This window comes from Sinocyclocheilus anshuiensis, unplaced genomic scaffold (assembly GCF_001515605.1).
Source record: "Sinocyclocheilus anshuiensis isolate Anshui unplaced genomic scaffold, SAMN03320099.WGS_v1.1 scaffold1023, whole genome shotgun sequence".
Lineage (NCBI taxonomy): Eukaryota > Metazoa > Chordata > Actinopteri > Cypriniformes > Cyprinidae > Sinocyclocheilus > Sinocyclocheilus anshuiensis.
This window is the reverse complement of record NW_015546084.1, coordinates 37,202-46,719: the sequence shown is the minus strand read 5'-3', so window position 1 is coordinate 46,719 and position 9,518 is coordinate 37,202. Positions and strand designations below refer to the sequence as shown.

The window sequence follows — 9,518 nt, the reverse complement described above, 5'->3', positions numbered from 1 at the left end:
TCACTTTTCAGACCGATGAGCTTTGTAAAAATCGACGCGTTTCAGAAAGGCGGGGCATAGAGGAGAAACAGTAATGAACAGTATGTGGAAAATAATGTTTTTTGAACCTTAAACCACATAAACACATTTCATTACACCAAACACACAAAATAATGTTCTTTTTAGCAACATCATATGACCCCTTTAATTTACAGCAATATCGTCGACTTTATTGCACAGATACTATTTAAACTGAACTGAGCTGGATGATGACATCACTGAATTCAATGATGAACTGCCTTTAACTGAAAATTGAGTGTTTACTATTGTTATTTTGCATTATTGACACACTATTTTCCTAATTAATGCTGTACAGTTGCTTTGACAATCTGTATTGTTAAAAGCGCTATATAAATAAAGGTGACAAGTAAAAAGAAATCATGATGTCCGGTGGCACCTACAAGATGCAGAAGTATGAGTAAACAGCATAAAGTAAGTAGAGTGGCGACACATGGGGTTATAAAATATCCCAGGGCAGAAACCTTTGAATCGGTTTCAACTAAAGATTGCATAAAAACACATCTGTCAGAATAAATGGGTTTTTCTCAGATTGCTAGTAAAAAGTACCAACATTTATTTAGGTAAAAAAGGTATGGTATGAAGTAAGGCTGCACAGTTAAATAATTTAAACTGCAAAATTCTGAGCCCTTTTATGTATAGTGAGAATGCAAATGTACTGTTTGGTCATTAAAAAAAAAGCTAAACAGCACAACAAGTAATTAGAATGTGTGTGTTTTTTTTTTTTTTTTTTTACCAAATTGAGTGGAGAACAAAAGAGTGGTTTTTGTCACATTAACAGAAGAGGATGACAGGACAGTACTGCAAATGACATATTTACATATTTACAAGCAGTTCAAAGTGATTAGGTAATTATAGAATAACATGGATCTTGGAGCTCTGGCAGTTGACAGGCAGGTGAACAGGGCAATACAGACAGGTAAGAAAGCCTCCAGTACGACACCGGTAACCTAAGGGACTAGAGAGGTGCTGGTAGTTTAGGCAGTTCAGCAAGATGAAGGTAGTTCATAGGGCCATGGTGGAGCAGATGAGCACCATACCTGGGCAATCAGGGCTGAAGATCCCCATGGCGATCAAATGACGACCACAGCAGTTCTGACAATACTGAAGACCCCTATGGTGGAGCAGAAGACCACCACAGCAGTACAGATGGAGCAGATGACCGCCAGGGTGGAGCAGACGGAGCTGAAGATGACTAGAGCGGAGCAGGTTACTCAAACCCCAGGCAGATTGGTTGGCTGAATTAATTGCCACTCCCTGAGCGTGCCACAGTCACGTAGGGTTCCGGTGACTGTGATTTCACCAAGTACAACATGTTCCTGGATCAACATCCTTGTCAGAATCAGAATTGAGGGATAACTTTTCAGGAAATATCTGTTATAGGCTTACAATCAGGGTTAGGTGCTTCTACACCCTTGTTAATCAGCTATCATTTCACACTGTTTTTAGGAATAAATTATGGGTAGGGTTAGGTTTAGGGGTAGGGATTGGGTTTAGTCTATATTTTTGGACAGTTATGTTGATCCAGGATCAACAAAAGATGTTGATCCAGGATCATGTCTTACTTGGCAAAATCACGGCGACTGTAGGGTTCCTTGGCCTGTCTACTTCGTAGACAGTACAGACGTAGACGTAGACAGATCTACATGTATCCCCCAATTGTAAGTCGCTTTGGATAAAAGCGTCTGCAAAATGACTAAATGTAAATGTAAATGTCTAAGTGACAGTTTCGGTTACCCCTTATTAATATCATGGTATTTGTTAAGTAAGTAATAAGTATTTTCGAGTACCATGTAAATACCATAGTACATGAATATGATGATATAAATCATGGTAAATATCAAAGTGCTACAGTATTACCATCTGGCACAGTACTTTTTTGTAAAGATTTTTAACTGAATTTATTTATTTACCTATTTCTCCCTGGCTATGTCTTCCCTTGCAGGATGACCCCATTGACAAAATCAGCACTGCTTTTGACATAGCAGAAAAACCTTGACATCCCTAAAATGTTGGATGCAGATGGTTGGTCCTTTTGGAGAATCCAATGTCATTTCATGTTTCAGATTATAAAAATGAAATGGTTTAATGGCTCCTGTTGTCTAAGCACTCTTTTTTTTACTATGTTCTGCAGCAGTACATTACAGTGTAGGAGCTGAGAACAAGCCGAATACTGTATCAGCCGCATGACCAAGTACATTGGCGGTGATGCTCCCCCAGGCACCCTTGATTATATCTCCTTCTTCAGTGCCATTTGAAGAGAGCGACTTGTAGAGCCCTTCCTGACATGTACACCACCCACAACATCCCCTACACTCTACTCCTAAATTCATGAAACCCTTAAATATCTAACTCCAGGAACAATGGCAGATGTAATGGACAGCTTTGCTGCAGTGATTTAGTCCTGTGTGTCACCAGTTGATATCCCGTGACACCCATCAGTTGCTGTCTGACCTTGTTAGTGGTCCATCTCTTATGTTTTGAAAAGTTGTCTCACAAGCCAATAGGGATTGAAGAGTATAAAAACCTGACAGAATATAATTTTTCACAATGGCACTGTTCATTGTAGACATCTGCTCCCCCTTCATACAAATGACTTACATTTTGGAGGAAGAAAAATAAAGTACCCTAAAAAATATACAGAATATTGTTAATCAAAGCATATATACCTGAACTTAATGAAAATATCACTATTAAGTGCTTAGAGCGTATTTCATCAGTCTAGAGTGCCAAAGCTAGTCAATAATTTGCCATTACTCATTTAATCTAAAAGTAATGTTTAATTGGACATAAAAACTAGGACAATTCATGCTGTACACACAAAATTCCACAAGGCATCAGCAAATCTAACCTGTTCCTGACTGGGGTTTCTGCAGTTACCCACAGGTTGAAGCGATTGCACATGAAGCGTTTGCTATATTTTACAATTTGATTAAAAATTAAGTAAAACAACAACAACAAATAAAACACACAATACACCAATAAAAATAAATAAAAATATAAAAACATACCACATATAAAAACTTACATTTGATGTAAAAATTGATGTACAAAACTGATGGCAAATAACAAAAGAAAAAAATATTAAACAAGTTAAAGGTAAAAGATTTCCCTTAAAAAAACACCCTATGGAAATGCAAGTTTTAAAATAGACACATAAATAAAAAAAGGCTAAGAGAAAAGTTTACATCTACAGCATCTAAATTTCTGTTTTTTTTTGTTTCTTTATGGGATCTTCAGAAAATCATGACTATAAAGTGCTATAAAGCCAAAAGTATAACTATTTTATAAATGTTTGTCATCTGTACAGTCTGCTGATGTCCATGCACCATTTTTTGTTCACATGGACAACAGTGCATGTGTGACTGAATGCTCGAATGTAAGTATACTGAAGTTTATTACATAAACTAAGTATACTGTATATATACACATGTTTGTGGTCAATGGAGTATACTTTGAAAAGCTTGCACACTCAACTGTGCACAAGATAAAGCGAGGAAAACAAGGGAAAAGTATACCTGAGCCTCAAAACAAGTCATTTGAAACTCGTTTATGTTGGTGGGATAATGAGATAACAGAAGTGTCAGCCTGTGGGATCTTCCCTAAAGAATTCTTTTAAGGCCAAAAGAGAAAGCGGCACCCAGAGAGAGTCCCAAAGCCAGGAAGAAGGTCATCAGAGCCCCTGCTGTCTCTGCATCTTTAGGCCTCACCAGTCTAGATAAAGAATAAACAGAGTTTGTGGGTTTTCTGAGATATATTATGGGGGACAATGAGTTTGTCCTGAATGACCTCAGCTGATTTTCATAGTAAATAACCGTGATAATATATTTTGTGTTGTCTTTAAAAGTACTTACTGTGGAGCATAGCTCATGGAGAGGCAGGCAAAATATCCATTCGTCATGGCAAACAAAGACATGATGATGATATAAGCCATGTCATGATTGAAAAAGACTGGGAGATAGAAGCGGGGCTGAATGTTGCAGAGCATGAGGGCAGGAATGAAAACTACCCGTAATACCACAAAAAAAGGGAATGAATGACTCTTCATCGAATCCTGGGAGTTTGGGAAGGAACAAAGATGGATGTTAGTTCAACAATTTCCATAGTTAGGCATTGTATTGTGTTGATAGGCTCTGATGAGACTCACCCACTGAAGACGAGAAGCGAGACTTCTGCCAATCCAGTCCATCACATTGAAGACAATGAATGAACACACAGGTACGAAGATGTTATCTATAAGATAAAAATTATGAAAATCACAGTGCTTTGACTAACATAATGCATGAGCTAGACATCTTGTGCAGACTCACCTTTCCCATCAAATAAGCCAGAAGGTTTTGTATTTATAGTAATTGCTGGAAAAACGGACAGTGTGACGGCAAACACGCATGTCACACATAAAGCCATCACCCAAATCTACAATAAATAAATAAAATAAATGGAATTTTAAAATATGTTCAGTGAATTTTTCCTAATGGTGGGGTTTTAAACAGAAAAAATGTTCGCTATACCTTTTTGAAGACTTGTGGCACAGTTGACTTCTCAGTGGGTTCCTGTTTGAGCTCATTCAGCTTTTTACATGCTTCAGTTTCACCAATGTCATCAAATCCCCATTGTCAAGATTATTCAACTTCACTTTAACAATCTCTGTAGCAACAAAAAGATCAAAATTCATGATTTAGAAGAACCAGCAGTGAGTGGCTTTGCTGGAATTTGTGTAATTTGGCCAGACAATGGAAAAATGTATGATGTGACATACCAGAACTATTTGCTGATGGTTCTTTCATTGTTGTTTTAGTGGACACATTTTCCAAATGAAGTTGGGCGAATCTCTGTATTATAACAATGAATTATAATAATAATTTGAAATATTAAGAAATAATTAGAATACTGTTGAGCTAATAATGTACAAATTTCATATATTATAGCAATAAAAAAAAAACTGCTAAAAATAATTGAGTAAATTCTTTTTATCTGTGTCAACACAGTTAATTGACAAGTAAAAAGAAATCATGATGGCCAGTGGCACCTACCAGATGCGGAAGTACGAGGTAACAGCATAAAGTAAGTAGAGTGGCGACACAGGGGGTTATGAAATATCCCAGGGCAGAACTCTCTGGGTCAGTTTCAACTAAAGATTGCATAAAAACACAGCTGTCAGAATAAATGGTTTCTCTCAGATTGCTAATAAGAAGTACCAACATTTTAGGTAAAAAAAAATAGGAATGTGGATTAGAGTTGCACAATTAATTTAAACTGCAAGAGGCTGAGTCCTTTTATGCATAGTGTGAATGCAAAAGTACTGTTAGGACACTAAAAAAGCTAAACAGTACACCAAGTAATAAGAATGATTTTTTAAAATCTTTTTGTCCAGCTTGAGTGGAATATTGCTAGTACTTACAGATATTCGATAACAGCATGGCAATACCAGAGAAGATTCCTGCCACTGCCTCTCCACTCATGAACAGGGAGTTGAATCTCGGGGGCAGCTTACCGACCAGACCAAACAGACTACCTTGCAGCACAGCCCCAAACACTGGGCAAAATTGCAAAGAAAGACGAGGGGTGTTAGATTTGTCAGAGGATTTGCTCACTCAAGCATATCTGAGAGAAAGTGGAAAGTGGTTTTATTGTAATACTCTTTTTAATATAATGTGAAAAGGGGAAGGTGAACATTCTGTAGGTGTAATTCACATGTAATAAACTTCAATATTATAAGAAACATACTGTTAATAAACCAGATTGTCGCCATTGTAATGGAAAAGAAGTGGTCCTGGTCCATCTTAACTTTCACTAAAATGGCCGTGAGAATGAAGAGCAGTAATATGAAGACCATGCTGCCAGCAATGCGCATCTTCTCTGCAATGCTATATAAGCAAAAGATAAAATAAAAAAAATCATAATATTATAATATTAGAGGTTGTTAAATAGTTCACTCAAAAGTGAAATTTTGCTGAAAATGTACTTATCCTAAATAAATGTTGGTAGTTTTATTAGCAATCTGTCACAAGATTATTGCTTTTTATCAGCTGTTTGAACTCATTCTGAGTTCTATTCACTGCAGAGTATCCATTGGTGAGCAAGTAATGGAATGGTACATTTCTTTAATGAAGAAAAACACATCTACTTCTTGGACGGCCTGAATTTTCATTTTTGGGTGAGCTATTCCATTAACTTCCCATACCTACATACCTATACAACACTATATAACTTGCAGAAGTAAACAAATGTTACATGAACCAGATACTCACTGCTGGTATAGAAAGGAGTTGAGAAGTGTGAATAGCAGCAAGGGAAGCTGGGCTAACAGCACGCTCATGTTACCAAACATGTAAATGTCGGTCTGTGTAGAACTTGTACCATTTTCCAAACGGTCAGTGAAATACTGCAAACAGAAGGGAATGGAGTATGAGCACGAGATTTAGAGATAACCTTTAATCAGCGAAGGTCTTTATGTCTTACATTCATTGCAGTTATGAAGAAGTTCCATGGAAGCAGAGTTCCCATTCCCAACATGAAAAAGATAACAGCCACAAGGCCACTGTCAAGGTTAAAGAGAGACAATTATGTTATATAGCGTCATAAATGAAATATCACAAGCACAAACATTTTGAAGTTATTATCTTAATATTTTTTTTAATTGATTAACATGATCATGATCTCAACTAATTTACTGTTATCTCCAATAAATCAGTTGGTATCAGAATTGCACTCACCTTCTGTCTGATGCTCCCTTACAAATCCTCATTTTAATGTTCTGAAAAAAAGTTATACATTTTGTTGTTATATAATAAACCATGTTTTGTGACATCAATACACAGCCATATAGGCATCACAGATTTTTGTAAATGTGCATAACGACATCCACAGGACTTATGGGTGAAGTAAAAACTTAAAACTGTGAATCCTAGCTGTCATTTAAGTTGAGTGGTTCTCAATGTTTTTGATTCGAAGGCCAAACCACTGTCCAACATATTGGCCAAGATATTTCATTTATTAAGAAAAACTGTAGCGTTGATGAATTGCATTTAATTAATTAAACATGATTTGTTTAGTGATTCTATATAGAAGATCTAACGTTAAGTTTCTTACTCACACATCCTTGTGGGGACATTTGGTCATAATAGGTTACGTCTCATCCGCTTCAGCAAACTTTCACAGTATTTACATTTTATGTTTAATAATAACAGACAACATTACAAAAAAAAAAACAACGAACTTAAAATACCTTACGGAAGTTTTACTTAAGTAAAAGTAGTTGATAATAGAATGCAAGAACATTTAATTTTTACTTGCATGTAGCCTAACACAAATCACTTACCTTACACTATATGGCGAATCCAAATACGTTATTTCAAACTATTACTATTAGCTATAAGGACGCGTGAAGTGGCAAGCTTCGGAAGTTTGAATGGAATGAACCAGGTTTTCTGACAGCTGCTCCACGTGGAAAGAGTGGCTCTTCCCGACTTTCTCATGCGCGTCCGCGCGCGCAAACCTCTTCAGTATTTCCCTGATCATGTCAACGCGAAATACGATGTCAACACTAAGCATAATTTCATGCGTATGAATAGCCCAATATTCTTACATTTCATTGTAAGAAACATACAGAAAACAGTATCCTGAACACGTGAATCAGCCACTACTCAAAATCTGAAAGCATGTACGTACAGACATAGCCTACGTTGCCCAAACATAGCCAATTTTGTTTTTCAGGGTTTCCTTCCATCTGTTGACCAATGAATTTCCACAAATTTCGAAACAAAATAGGCCTATTTATATAATAGAGGCCTAATAGAGATGACATTCCAGCAATTACCGATGGTACAAATAACGTTACTGATTCAGTGATCGCACTAAAGAAATGTAACAACATTTTAAGAACGATATTTTATTATTTTTTTATTCAATAAACCTTGTAACGTGTATATATTATTATTCTCGATGAGTTCATTTAAATAAGAATATAATAATCGGTGTATTCAAATATACTCACAGAGTCGTAGGTCTAGGTACACACGTCTTCAACAACAACATGCAGCACGCGCATTACTAGCAGTACACACACAGCGCGGGCAATTTTCAAAAGCTTCCCGCCGCGCCTTCGCCTTCATCATTTGACAGATAGCCCATCACGTCATAACGCCGCCTATGTGCGTCATCTGAGGGATGAACGACAAAAATGAGCACGTTTACATGCACATCAGTAAACTGATAACTCACAAATATCAGCTTATTAAAATAACCAGTTTTCCCCGTTTACATGCACATCAGTAACCTGACAACGCAAGTAAGCTGCGTGTACATGACTTCATTAATAAATCAGGTTATCTCCCTGTAGTGACGTCAAAATATAATAATTTGCGTATCTGACTCCGAGTATTCCATACATTTGTCAGTGATGTTAAATGAAACTTGCAACATGTCAATTTGCAACATGTCGGGAAACTTACAGCTCATATATTATCCTCTCATGCAGTTATAAACGCAGCATTGTAACTGAACCACTTCTACTTGCTGCACGAGATGAAAACACATTTTTATCATTTTCTGAGTCATGAAAAAGTCTGCTTTTGTGATATATTTCCTTCTTTCTTTACTGCAAGACGTTTGCTCGGTCTAATCTGTCTAATCGGTAAATCTGCACTAACGATGCGTTCCTGTCACGTATCACACATGCGCACTTCTCAATAAGCCGACAGAAAGCGGGTTATTGCGTTTACATGCCGTGAGAAATCGGAGTAAGAGGCAAAAAACTACCTGTTGCGACCGGTTTATGCTTACGCCGTTTATTACGGTGGCCGTGAAGTGCAAAGCAAATCACAATTCTGAAAACAAAATAACAAATTACAAACGCAAATGCAAGTCTAAAAAACTTGATTTTTACTTTACATTTATGTATAAGGCTTGCAACTTCGTTGAAACAATATCTGAACTCCATAACTGCTGTACTATTCTCGATCTCTACAGATTCTCTATCTCGAACAAGCAAATCACCAAACGGCATTCTGGGTTGAGCGAGTGGCGCTGAGCGTATTGAGCGAGCGGAATCTTCAGAAAGGCGCTCTGCGCTCTTAAGGAAATATTACCACTCTGCTCCCCGCTCCGCTCCGCTCACATGCTCTGGACAGCGCCATTGGTTTGGGATTACTCACCGCTGACTGGACGAGGCATCTGTCAATCAACGTATACAGGAAGAACCAGCCGAAGAACAGCAGAGTCGTGGTAGAAAGTTCGGAGATGGTATTAAAGTAGCTCAGTTTAAATGTATTGTATGAATTGCCCTTACCATAGAATAAAAAATACGGGGTGTCTATTTTTTAACATTTAGTTAAAAGTGGCTGTAAATCATAAGTTCCAGTGGCGCAGCTGGATAAACGCGTGTCATTGGCTTTTTGACACGATCGACCCGGGTTCGATCCCACCTTTTGCCCCACTTTTTTTTCCTCCCTTTTCAAATC

The 9,518-nt window shown here is 37.3% G+C and overlaps 1 pseudogene; it reads right to left on the bottom strand.

Annotated features, from left to right (window-relative positions):
* Positions 1-2,814: 2,814 nt before the first annotated feature.
* LOC107699964 (equilibrative nucleoside transporter 2-like) lies at positions 2,815-6,805 on the bottom strand (annotated as a pseudogene).
* Positions 6,806-9,518: the final 2,713 nt, after the last annotated feature.